Genomic DNA, 13,541 nt, shown 5'->3' with positions numbered 1-13,541 from the left:
GTAATCTGTTCTCGAGGCTCTCCCGGCCTGGAAAGCTTGAGAGGAAAGCGGTGCTGCGGTGCGGGGAGGATCTGAGGTGAGGCCTCACTGGGACCCGCTCCCGGGTGGCTCCAGCTGCGGCGTTGAGCACAAAGGGCAGCTTCTGTGGTGGCGATGCTGGCAGAACCAGGAATCACAGTAATCCCATCTCGCTGCCGCTAAACTCTGCAACGGCTTTCGCAACAGCGAGGGACCAGGCAAGATTTAATCCGGGAAATGTTTGTAAGATAGCAAAAGGTTGTTTCAGTTACATTTTAATAAGCAAAGCTCTTACTTCTCTTTTGACAAGCGTAGCTCCCACACTTTTTGCAAATGTGTAATGTGGATATAGTAATCTCTGGGAATGCGTTTTGAGTAAATAATTATTTTCCAGCATAAGAGAAAGTACCCAACACTTCAGTTACGGTTAGGATTTTGGTTTTGCCAGTCAAAGCTCCTCGTCCTCTAAAACATCATAAACAGTCTTTTCAGCTGCAGAAGGGCCTGTCAAGAGACATGTAAAGATGGGAGGTAACAAGTGGAACGGCACACATTGACTGTCCCTCAGGCTGCTGGTGTTAAAAGGTACTACTGACGTACATATTACAGGTTTTTATGGAAAGGGGTTTTTTTGTAATTGTTACATCAACACCTGCGATCATTATAGCGGAAAAGAGACCCAGAAGGATTGATTTCTTCTGCAGGTTTTGAGTCTCCTTATGTTGAGCACTTAACACTGTGAATTTTCTGTCTCTCTGTTTCTCAGTAAGGCCCTTGCTGTGCCTTGTGCACGTTGAATCCCTCCCGGGGTCCAGTGGGCCAGCATCCATCACAAGAGCTAAGTGTGTGGGTGAGAGCGCTGCTGGTCTGCAGCCAGAGCTAGCATTCCCTCAGTTTTTAAAATAATGTTACAGGGAAGATGAAAGTTATTTTTTTCAGTAGGGAAATGGGATGATAAGGCAATAAAATTGGTGAAGAGACCTGTTACAAATTGTGGCATGATGTGGACACGGAACAACCTTAGCTAAACACGCCAAAGTTGGTTGTTCTGAGTGGAGGCTGAAGGTCAAATCATTCATCTCTCCAGGAGTAACGACCCGAGTCCTGGCCAGCCCTTCAGACCAAAGTGGAGGTGCCTTCCCGTGGTGATGCTGGTTTGGGCTCTGATGAAGCCCCACCTCTGGAGCGACAGCTGGACCTGGGTAGGAGCTGCGTGCCGGGCACGGACAGTCGGAGAAGTCGACGCGAGAGCGAAACAGGTAACAGAGGACAGGTGACGACATAAAGCAAAGGAGGACAAAGGCATATCTGGTCATTAAGTCCAAGCTTTATAATTGTTCTAAAAAACCAATTTTTTGTTTGGGCAAAATTACAAGGATTATTTGTAACAACTCAATGACATGCTGATCAATTTTGATTTGCTCTGGCAAGAGCATTTATAAGGACACAATAGCTATGGGGAGCTCTCAGAACACGTGTAGACGTGTGTGTACAGAGTACTGCCAAATAGACTGGGCATGTGTTCACGGCTGCGTGCGAGGCAGCGAATTCCTGCCACGAGTCCTGGGAATCAACAGCGCTTTGCCTCCCATCGCGCGGCCTCGTCAGCCTCGGGTGCATGGGGAACGGCTGTCAGAATCCGCTGTGGCAGTGCCCAAGTCCCCGGGAAGGAGCCTGGAAAAGGATGCTGTGAGAGGCCTGCAGTTCCGTGCTATATTTGCATGTTTATCTGGTCAGCGCCAGCCCATTTTGTGGGCAGCTTGTGCTTGTCTCAAGGTATTTGGATTTGATAATCTGATCAGTGCCAGTCCGTTCTTGGCTTCTCTGTCCACCTGCTGACTCCCTTGTGTTACCCTTCTGGTGCTCCATCCATCTGTTAAGAATTTACTTACAAAAAGCATTAAAATAAATCACTATGATTTTATGTGCATAGGGATCCTGTTTCCAGCATTTCAAAAATCCTAATAAATAACTGTGCCTGTTAGTAACAGTATCATAAAGTCTTGTATTTTACCATTAGTGATTTACAGGGAATGCCATGATGCTTAGAAAACAGCCTTTTAACATTCAAATTTGGTGGTTTTCAGGATTCATTTTATACTTTGTTGTCGGCTAATACAGGTTTTCAGACCAGGTGCATGTGCTGAACACTATTATCAAAGAAATATATTCAGAGACAGAGTACAACAGCTTCCATCAAATTAGTGCTTGACCGTAAAGAAGCTCACAGCTGATACCTGGGGCAGTGGAAATGCTATGGATCCAGACATTTTTTAGTTTTTGGGCTATTGATTTTTCCATGAGGGAGGACGGGATGGCCCTGCAAGGAGGGAAGACCATTTTCCATCCTCTGCTGACCTGAGCACTGTTTGTAGCAGCTCAAGTCCTGCGATAGCTGGAGGAACCTGGAAAGGCTGATGGCACCAGTCAACGCCGGTCAGGCAGGGCTGTGCGACCGGGTGGTGGCCGAGTCCCTGCTGGTAACAGGGCTGGAGCTCATGGGGGAAGCAGGTGATGTTCAACCTCCTTCCTAACCTGCAGTGCAGCTCCCCTGAGCTTCAGCAGCCGCGCCTCTTGGGATGGCCACTGAAGGTGTAGCTCCATAGCCATCAAGCCATTGAAGATGCGGGAGGGGAGAAAGACGTGCTGGAGGCAAGGTGGAGACAGGTCACAGACGTGCTGGCATTTGGAAGCTGCTGAAAGCCTGCAGGGAGGCTTTGCAGCTGAGTGGCTCTGGTCGTAGAATCAGTCATAGAATCCTTTTGGTTGGAAGAGACCTTAAAATCATCAAGTCCAGCCGTTAACCCAGCACTGCCAAGTGACCACTACCCCATGTCCCTCAGCACGACATCTGCCCGGCTTTTCAATCCCTCCAGGGATGGCGGCTCCACCACTGCCCTGGGCAGCCTGGGCCAAGGCTTGACAACCCTTTCCGTGAAGAAATTTCTCCCAATATCCATCCTAAACCTCCCCTGGCACAACTTGAGGCCGTTTCCCCTTGTCCCATGGCCTGTTCCTTGGGAGAAGAGCCCGACCCCCCCTGGCTGTCCCCTCCTTTCAGGGAGCTGCAGAGAGCATCTCCCCTGGTTCCTGCTGCTCGTCGCCACCGAATTTCCAGCTGTTTCTGGGGTCTGACCCTGAAGGGGGACTGCTGAATACAGCCTAGCCGATGCCATTTTATCTTCTTGTGGAAAGGTTGCAAGCTGTAGTTTATATAAATGAAGCCTTTATCTGTAACATATCACTGAAATCCATAATGTTATAGGAAAAGAAGGGTGGCTTGGCTGATACAGGCGTTAAAATCTTTAACGCTATGTCCCAGATAGTGAGTAATGTGATATAAAAAGATTGTAATGCATTCAGCAAAGCCAAACACAGCAAGACCTGAACAAACCCCAGAGGACACCAAGACAACCAACCTAAAATATAGGTCAATGTTTTCAAATTTGGTGTAAGTTCTTTTGGTCTAATTAATCTATATCTACCAATATGTTAATGAGAGGGAGACACAGAAAGCTGACTGCCACTGAAAGGTCCCCAAGGCTGAAAGAAAACAGTCTCAGCTTGTGGCTAATTATTTTTTCCTTAAAATTTATGCCCTGAAAGATAAGCAAACATGGTGTTTATTTGACCTGTGCACCTTGTACCAGACTTTTTTTCCAGATACTCTTCTTTAAAGCAGCAATTAAAATGACAGAAAAAGAGAAGACAATGCTGCTGAAAAGACAGCAACACAACAAGGAAGGAAAGGGGTGAACATGGCTTGAAATTACAGCAGTCGCTGCATCAAGATGTTCACGGCCCTTCTCCGTGGCCGTGCAAGATGTGGGCTGAGTTTCCAGCCCCGCTGATTCTCCTCATGGGTCTCATGACATCTGCTGTTTTCTTCCTGAGAACCCAAGCCTGCGTGGTCTCGGCTTTGCCGTACGAGGTGGCTCTGCCCCATGCCCCGAGGGAGTACGCATGGCCATGGCGCCCCAGGGTGGTCTGCTGCCCTTGCCCATCCTCTGGAACACTGGCCCCTGGCACCGCACGCCTGGAGCAGCGTCGCCCTCGGCACGGGGCTGTGCCGCGCACCACACTCTGGTTACCCCTGATTCTTTTACAGCCTTTACATCCCTCACCAAGGTAGGCTGTAATCCTCGGGGAGCTATCAGGATATCTGATTTATGCAAGAGCCTGTAATAAACTTATGACAGTTATTTCTGTAGCTAATGGAATGTAAAAATTCAGATAACATATGTTAATACTGATAAGCAGAATCTCTGATAAGAACACCCCCCACCACTAAATAGGAAAACTCTGCTCTGACTGCGCTGGTGCCTCTGCCCCTTGCTGTCAGCGAGGAACTTTCCTGAAAGATGCATTTGCAGAATAGAAGTGGACTACTGAGACTGAAGACGTCTGTCACTTGACATAGACCTTGTTCTTCCCAAGTTAAGTTGTGCCTGTGTTTGGTGACTCCGTTTAACCGAAGATGAGGCAAAGAAGGGGAGCTTTCCGATTTACATAGTGTTGCATCTTTGGGAAACAAATGTAGAAAACACCATGCCCAGCCAGCGCTCCTGGCAATGACAGCGTTAGCTGCTGCACGCAGCTGCTCCCACTAGTGACTGACTGGAGCCCGAAGGCTCGACATGGGGGCTTTGATCATTTGTCGATGCTTTTGAAACGCGCAGCTTTTCTCCTTCTGTCCTAATGGCTTTATAACTGATTCATAATCTCACTCTTCTCAATGAGGTTAAGATACGGCTGAATGTGTTGCTGAGTAAATGGCTTGCTTTGTGGTGTTTCTATTAGGCTTGAAAGAAAGTATCGCTGCCTTGCCTAAGAAGAGGTTTCTATTTCATATAATAGAGGACATACATCCCGATGTGCGTGCTGTTTATAATGCATTGATGGAATTTATCATAGGAACATCCAGACCTCTTAAACACACACTAAATTTAACTTTAAAGCAATGCTAATTCAGGGGGAAAAAACAGTATGCATCATCTGTCGTCGACTTGATAGTCTGTGATATGTGTAACCAATTGTTCTTATTTACATTAATTTGCATTGTGAAAAGCAATTTTACAGTTTCAGTCAGACTTAATAGGCAATTTGCAGCTCACTGCCTAATGGCGTAGTTACTTAAGCCTGCCCCCAGGGTCCTTTCTAGACCTGATATGAGACTAAACCTTTTAAATGTTCAATTGAACATCTTAAAAAGTCAAAAAGTCTTCAGCTATTAGAGCCGGTTCATACTTGCCTTGTCATATTTGATATTATTGCTACAGATGCCCTTTGATTCAGATATAGTTTGCCCTAGACTGCAGAAGTGGTGATTTGATTCTACAAAACATCATAGCATGAATGGCTCCCCCCCCGCGAGGCACTTTGCTGAAGGAAGAAGGTGAAGGTAGGAATGGCCTGGCGCGACTTGCACCGTGGCCTTTGTGGATCAGTAGATCTACTGCCTGCACATAATGACGACTGACTTTTCACCAAAGCGCCTCATCTTAATGACACATTTCCATATTTACGAATGTGCGAACCATCTTCGGCAGGTGTGATAAAAGCTGATTTTACAAGAAGACTGAATGAAAGCCCTTAATTCATAAAAACTTTACTTCAGGTTGAATGTATTAGAGGCAAACTGAAAACGAAAATAACCTACATTTGGGTGATGCTGCAGAGGCTATTGTGGGTTTTGTCATTCTCAGAGCACTACCTAAGAGAGGTTCTTTGCCCTGTGAAGTTACATTTGGGCTTATCATTCTTCTCATAGTGTATTTGGTTGTTGAAGAGGCACTTTGAGAAAGCGTACAAGCAGTCCTGTAGGGAAGGTCACTGGTTCTGAGTGGTGCGCATGAGGGAGGAAGTAGGAAAGACCTTCTCAGAAGATGGAGCCCCAATGATTAATTCCTCTACGTGCAACAAGCGAGGTTCACGGAATTATTTAAGTTATGTATATTCTGAAGAATACAATGTACATGAGACTGAAGCAGGTCACTGATGGTGGACGGGTTGAGCAATGACCGTGGTTGCATCTCTGGCCTTTTTATCTAGTGAGCCATGTGGAAGTGTCAAGCGGGAGCGAGTTGTGTAAGAATGACACAAAAGACGTTGTGTTGTTTGGTCATCCTTGTACTAATGATGAATGGAGACAGCAGGGAGTTGGGATACTCACTCGTTTACATGAAGATGTTGTCGAGTTTGAGATCAGGATGCACCAAGACCCACAGTGCTGTTGTGGTTTGACAGCGATCCTCTCTCACGTTCAGCAGGGTTCATTTCCAGCACACTTCCAGACGTTGAGATATTTGTTTCTAACCCATGCTGATATCACACAGATATATGCACTTCGCAACAGATTATGAAAATGTGTGAATGTTATTGGATTCCTGTCTTCTCTAACATGATAAAGGAAATACAGGGTTTGCTAAATGCCATTTTCTAGGGAAGAAAATTGTGCCCTGCTGAACTAATGTAATACCGCCATCCTCCTCCTTTAGGAGTCTGCTTTATTTCTGCAAGAGGGTTTTACTTCGAGAGATGTCGCAATTCACTTCACAATAGTGTACAAGAGAGATTCAAAAAAATCGCTAGAGCTGCGTGCTGGTTGCCATATCTTGCATTTGCAGCATTGTGCAGAGTGTGGAAAGATAGTCAAGGAAAGTTACGTATCAAGTCACCCCATGTCATAATGCAAAGAGTCCCTTATCTACAATAAGCTCAAAGTATTTGAGGCTGTGAATATCCGAGCCAGTTTAGCAAAAAATAGCTAAAGTAAAACTATCCTTTTAAGATGTTTTTCAACTAGATCTGGCTAGTTTGAGGCCATCTGAGCTTTGTGATGCATGGAGGTGGTGTAGGTAGCCTAGGCAATCTGGCACTGTCTATATTTGTGCTTCAGAATATCAGTGATCTAACCTGTTTTCAGTTTTAAACCTTTTTTTTTTTTTTTTAAGATGGTCTTTGCTGTTTTCTCACTGCATCGTAATTAAAAAGCACAATAGTTCAGAAATCAAAGTGCGAAAGGTTGAAGACAGCCTTTAAAATGGGAGCTATAGGACATTTTACAGCACTAGCATGAATCTTTACTGCCTTTCGGAGGTTTGCTTGTAACACGGCTAATATTTTTAGGTTTTTATGAAAAAGATTGACAATTAGGGCTGCACACAGCGTGCACCATATTCCGTGGCTGGAGGCGGCGTTAGCCCCCGGGCAGGAGGAGGGCTGGAGCTCCTCTCCCTCCACCCCCCACGCCTGCTCGGTCTTGGTTAAGGTCTGACCGACCCCACTGGCGCCTCGCCGCAGCCCAGCACTCGCAGGTGACTTTGCTGTTGTCCTCTCACACCATCTGCTTTGGTGATCCTGCTGCAGAGTTTGCCACAAAACCCGCCAGGGAAATAATTTTTGTTGGTTTTTTTTTTTTTCCAGCCTGCTCTGGATTCTTCCTCTGCACTTACCGGGCAGAAGCCCACACCTAGCGGTAAAGGCTGCTCGCCTGAGCCAACATCCGCAACTAAGCTTTGGTTTGCTTCCCACCGGACTCCAGGGCGTTCACTCAAAATCCTAAGGGTGTTGGAAACGCTCCCTGCTGCTGATCACACATTTTAGGAGAATGATCTTGTGGAACTGCCACCGGTCTGTGCTCTGCTTCCCAGACACCCAGCTCTCCGCAGGTCTCTGTGAGTCAGTTGGGTTTTGTGTTTCAAAGCCTATATTGTCCAAAATGCAGAGGTAATGTTTAAGGAAAAAAATCACAATAGTGGAGGATTTTGGATTAGCTGAGTTCTCTTACCTTTAGATCAATGACTGACAAGGACGATTTCTAGTTTGCTGCAGTGCAGACACAAAGCTGGGTGTTGTTGTTTGTTACTGTTTAATAAACAACAACCTGTGGATAGAAGATGGCCCTTTACAGACTGGTAACAGGCTGTGCTGTCGTGAAGGTGATGCACTGCATCTAACCCGTCTGGTAATGGACACCGGGCTTTTCATCTCTCATTGATTTTTGCAAGATGGGTTTTATCGGCGGAGCTGCATACCCTCTAGGTTCCTCCTGAATACCGAGTATATTCATTAAAGCGTAGAGAGGAGCTCAGGACAGACATTAGTCCATTAATCACTCGCACATATAATGACCTTCATGCCTCTATGTCAAAGTGGCCGGCCACGTCAGCCCGAGTGGCAACGCCGAAACTGGTGAGTTCTCAGCCCAGGCGAGGAGCAGCCCCGCGCGCTCTCCGCAGGGGGAGCGGAGCCCTGCGAGGAGCACGAGCCTGCGAAGAGCTGGGCCCAGGAGGTAAACAGTGTGGCCAAAAGCCACCAGCCATGGGAGCGCCAGCCGTCCCAGCAGACCCCGGCAAGGCGGGTGCCGGGGAGAGGGCAGCCCCTGCCGCCTCCGTGCCATCAGCGCCTGTGCTGGACCCGGCCCTCGCTGCGGGAGCTGGGGATGCCTGCGGGGTAATGCGGGGCTGAGAGGTCCTCACCAACAGAAGGTGGTGTTCATCTTTAACATGCTGATATCCACAGAGAGGATATTTTGACCCACTGAAATGAACTCCTGTACAGGTTGCGCACAACTTATTTGCATAGTTGTTCCATGTCCAGAGTCCTTTTCAGTGGCAAAGAATGATCATTAAGGCAAATTGGAAATCAAATGAACAGACATGTTGTGCTTTCAGTGATTATGCCAGCATTTTAAAACTGTGATTACAGCATAGAATGAGGCAGAACATATTTCTTTAAAAGGAATTATATACAAAAGCATGAAACTTTTTTCTGCAACTATTCTGATAACAGAGTGCAAAGACTGCACAAACAGGACAGCCAGCCAGGAGAAGATGTTCAGCTTGAGTGAACTTTCTGCCTGTGCTGGTGCCTTTTCTCCGCTGCTGCGGCACCGGGTGCTTCGAACGTGGCGAGACCCTGCGAAGAATCATAGAATCATAGAATCTTCATGGTTGGAAAGGACCTTTAAGATCATCGAGTCCAACCAAACAACCTGCAGTCTCTGCCACTAGAGCATGCCCTGAAGTGCCACATCTAGACGTTTCTTAAACACCTCTAGGGATGGTGACTCAACCCCCTCCCTGGGCAGGCTGTTCAGGGCCTGACCACTCTTTCAGTAAAGTCATTCCTCCTAATATCTAACCTAAACCTCCCCTGCCGCAGCTTCAGACCATTTCCTCTGGTCCTGTCATTCTTCACCTGGGAGAAGAGGCCAACCCCCACCTCTCTGCACCCTCCTTTCAGGGAGTTGTAGAGGGCAATGAGGTCTCCCCTCAGCCTTCTCTTCTCCAAGCTAAAGAAGAGACTGTGGCCCCTTGCAGCTGCCAAACCCAGCATCCATACAACCTCAAGGACTCACCCCTTGATGCTAAAGAGCAATCTGATCCCCAACGTCAGAGCTTTTGTGCAGGGATGTTTGGCTTGTGTTTCTGCGGGACTGTTGCAGGAGGCAGCCCTGGGGCTGGGGGCAGGAGCAGCGCACTGCCCTCACGCTGCCCGGCCCAGGGCGGACGGGGAGCCAGCGCACCCCAGCATGGCCCGGTGCCCTTCTGAAGGAGGGTCTGTGCTGCCCTGGTGCGCTGCCTCGGGGGGAAGAGCACGTGCCGCGGGGAAGAGCACCCCAGCAGGAGCCGTGATGGAGCCGCGATGGGGAGCCGAGGGTGGGCTCCTGTGCCTGGGGAGCACGTGCATCAGGCAGGGACGGGCAGGAGCGATGCTCGGCCGGGAGCCACAGCCAAAGCACGCGCCAAACGGAGGGATGATTTGAGGATGCTCAGTGAAGTTACAAAAAGAGCACTTGGGCTAACTGGGGATGTGGGTCTCACCCACCTTCCCAGATGGGTCCGTATGCTCACGGTGTGCGTGTATTCAGTCAGGAGTAACTGGATCTTGTCTGTCTCTCTCAGAGTGAGATCAAACTTTACAGTTCATCCCAACCCTCTGCCTTTTCTCCTTTTTTTCTGGAGTTTTCCTTCTCTTTTGCCCGTTGTGGCGTTTTGGCAGGGGTGGGAGGTGTGTCACGAGTGCAGATCCCGCAGTGAACGCCAGATCGCTTACCGCACATCAAAGGCCGATGTGGTTGGCAGAGCTCTCCCAAAGCGAGCTGGGCACGGCAGGAGAAACGAGGGGAAACTTAACAAAGTGCTGACCTTCCACTGTCCCCAAAGGACCCCGTCACGGCAGTGGCCCCAGCGAAGCGGTGGGTTTCCACAGCAGGGCTGCCACTGAGGGCACCGCCAGAGCCCCGTACCTGGGCACGCGTGGGGCTCTGGGCAGGAGGGGTTGGACAAACCTGAGAGGAAATGTCTGTCTGCTAAAGCGAGCGTGGCCTCGAGCACGGAAACGCTGTCAAACGGGGCTGTCTGTGGCTGAGATCGCTTGTTTCCCACTTGAGTTGGAATGCTCAAACTGCTGCTGTGATGCAGCCTATGAGCTGTGTAAGTGATACAAAACCACTTTTTAATTTATCCCGAAATGGTTCTGATACACTGAAAATAGTGATCATGCCAGCTGCTTTTGATTTACTTTTCTTTCTCATCCACAGTGCTGTATACTTTCCAGATAACTCCAGTGGTTTTGGAGATTTTGCCAATTCTTTTGTTTTCCTCCACCAAATCTCTGCTGGGCTTTGAAAAAAAGAGGAGACTCTATCAGCTTTATTTGTGAGGTTTCGCTGGCTGTCCTCAGGACACCCGCATTCGAGCAGCTTGTCTGGGGATTTTTAGTTAACTGCTGGGGAAGCTGCTTTATGACAAAAGTATGATTAATGATTGCTTTTGCATGTTTCTTATAAATGAGATGCTCTGTCACTAAATAAATACACAAATAAATGGGCTGGGTGTAAAAGAACATGTTTTTCATCAAAAATGACATCCTTAGTTGTGAATTTTAACAGATGTCATGAAACCAAAGATATTGTAATCTATTAGCAAAAGCCTTTGAAGTTCTATTTTAATTAACTTGCAAAGCCATCAGGACTCTTGGAGAGAAAATGGTATGTGTAGTGTATCTCAAGAACTGCTTGAACGTGATCCCCGGGATGCGATGGGCATGGCTGGAGAACAGAAGCACAGAGCACAGAAGCTGAGAGCAGTCACTGCTGTAGCAGCGCGCAGTTGATATTTAGCAAAGAAACCCTGGCACGGAAAGCAACTGAAAAAATTGCTGCCGCTGCCTTAAAGAACCCTTCTTATTCCCGCAGCAAAGGAGAAAGGCTCTGATGCTGAAGCCAGCGTTTGAAGAAGCTGAGCCTTAACAGAAGCAGAGAATGGTATATCCCGGCGTGAGAGTATATTCCCATACAGATGGTGAATTTATTTTAAATTGTTTTCCCTGGATGCTCTTGCATCCAAAGCCCCAGCCGGGCAAAAGCAGGAGCCCCAGCACCAAACAGGGCTCAGCTTATCTTGTAAACAAAAATGCGTCTTGAACTTTGGGTGATGGTGTCGCGTGTGAACCTGAAACACGTATCTCAGGTGGAGCAGGTACCCTAAGTGCCCAGAACTAGGTCTGAAGGCAGTTTTCAGCTTGCTCTCCTCCCGTGCTGCCCGAGGCAGACACCAGCGTGGTAAGGATCGCTGCCCCTTCGTGGCCTTTGGGCAAACGCCGGGGCTGATCTTCAGCAAGCACAGTGCGGCGTCTGCGTTGTGTGCGTGTCGCTGGGCACGCCGTCGCACGCTGCAGGCACCTTGCAGCTTTTCTTCTCCAGAAACCTCTGACTGAATGAAAGAAGACTGGGACCGCAGTGGATTTATCTCGGAATATATTCTATTGACTACGGCTGGAGTTCCTGCTCGCTTTATAGCATCGCTGTTTTCTGACTGAAGGTAACCATATGCTGCGTTTCCATAGCATGTGTTTCAATGAGACTTCCGTACCAGAGCAGATGGGCATGCTCCAGTATGGCAGAATTGTGTCTCTGTGGCACCGCTATGAACCCCGGTGTGTAACCGTGGAGTAGACGGCACTTCACGTTTGTGTATGATAAGCATGTTTTAAATAGGTTTGGTGATTCCCCTAGCTAATATGAATTCCAGTTAATCACTCTTCTGAAATCCCAGTGGCATGCCCACTGCTCACTGGCTTTCCAGTTTCATATGGTCACTTTTTGCTCCTAGGGATGGCATCCCTGGCTGTGTCACGCTGCTGCATTGTGGAGGTGTCCCACCCGGGGTACAGCCGTTCTCACACACCGTCCGTGGTGTGCTTGGGCATCAGCAGCACAGCTCTCACAGGTGAGTCAGTCACCAGCCTGCTTCTTACCTGCCCGTGTTCAGCGTCGTGCTCTGCTCTGGAGTGCCTGCACAATGCTGGGCCAGTCATTTGGGAGCACACAGGCGTCTGCTTTCTCATTCCAATAAGCAGGAGTTAACCCCCGTAGCCTGAGCTGGCCCCGCCGCCCAAGGCTGAAGGCTCAGAAGGCTGCTCTGCCTTTCGTGGGCGCAGGGGGAGAGCTGAACGCCGGCCTCTGCCCGTGGAGGTGGCTCTGCGGCGGCGGGACCAGGCACAGGGAAGCGTAAAGTGCAGCGAAGAGAGCTTTCCTTTCCCTTCCCCTTCCCTTCCCCTTCCCGTTCCCCTTGCCCTTTCCCTTTCCCTTCCCCTTACCTTCCCCTTCCCCTTCCCCTTCCCTCACATCCCAGTTTGCCACTCCATCCCGGTCCGTGTTTCCATCACTGCTTTACCACCTGGGTACATGCAGGCCATTTTCTTTCACCCCCTCATTTCCTGGTTTATTTGATTCTGAAATAATTGTGCTCAAGCACTAAAATAGTGTGATTCAAATTATTTTTAAAGAGCTACATGACTGCTTAGGGGCTTACGTGGAAGAAATAATGGGATGAATAAATGGATGACTGGCGGATCTGAGTTTTAAATGCAAAAAAAGAACCCAGTTGCCTCAGACATAAATGTGGGATTTGGAGTCTTATTTGAAGGTTTATCTAAAGGGAGTATGTTTGGTTATGTCTGCAATTTACAGATTGATCCCCAGTGTGAAGTTTTGCAGAGAAAAAGCTATTATTTTAGTGTCCGGGAAGAGTAAGGGGGGCTGGCTCCACCAGAAGGAGGTGGATTGTCGGCGTGAAGGAAGCCAGGCAGCACTCGCCCTTCAGCGCTGCCTGAACGCGGGCTCTCGACTAGAAAAGAAGCCCCGAGGGCTGGCAGAGGATTATCTCCGCGGCTCTGCAGAAGTTCAGGGTATTGCCACTGGAGCAGCGGGCGCCTCCGATTTTATACCAACTTAGCCAAGATAAAGATCGGACCCAGTGCTTCGAGCCTCTGAAGGCAGCCTGATAAAATTAGCAGGAGTCATTTTTTGTAAAAACGTCTTTTGATAGCTTAGCGAAAGCCAGAAGATTAAATACAAGGAGGAGGACTTCAAGCCACGGTTTCTCTGTTGGTGTAAACAGGTATCGTTACGCTGAAACAAATGGAAGGGCTCTTAATTTACACCACCTGAAGGCCTGACAAATTCCCCTTTTTTGACACTATAATGAATAGCCATTTCATGGGTATGAGATGAG

General features: G+C 48.4%; 1 long non-coding RNA gene across 1 annotated transcript in view; it reads left to right on the top strand.

Annotated features, from left to right (window-relative positions):
• Positions 1-10,777, top strand: part of LOC128914159 (uncharacterized) — a 32,127-nt gene extending 21,350 nt beyond the window's left edge. Inside the window, exons 5-6 of the long non-coding RNA XR_008468207.1 lie at positions 1,106-1,277; positions 7,444-10,777. This is a non-coding gene — a long non-coding RNA (uncharacterized LOC128914159). The remainder of the gene's footprint in view (positions 1-1,105; positions 1,278-7,443) is intronic.
• The last annotated feature ends 2,764 nt before the right edge of the window (positions 10,778-13,541 follow it).

The sequence above is a fragment of the Rissa tridactyla genome, chromosome 8 (assembly GCF_028500815.1).
Source record: "Rissa tridactyla isolate bRisTri1 chromosome 8, bRisTri1.patW.cur.20221130, whole genome shotgun sequence".
Taxonomy (NCBI): Eukaryota; Metazoa; Chordata; class Aves; order Charadriiformes; family Laridae; genus Rissa; species Rissa tridactyla.
The sequence above is the reverse complement of the archived record's forward strand: the minus strand, read 5'-3'. Positions and strand labels throughout refer to the sequence as shown.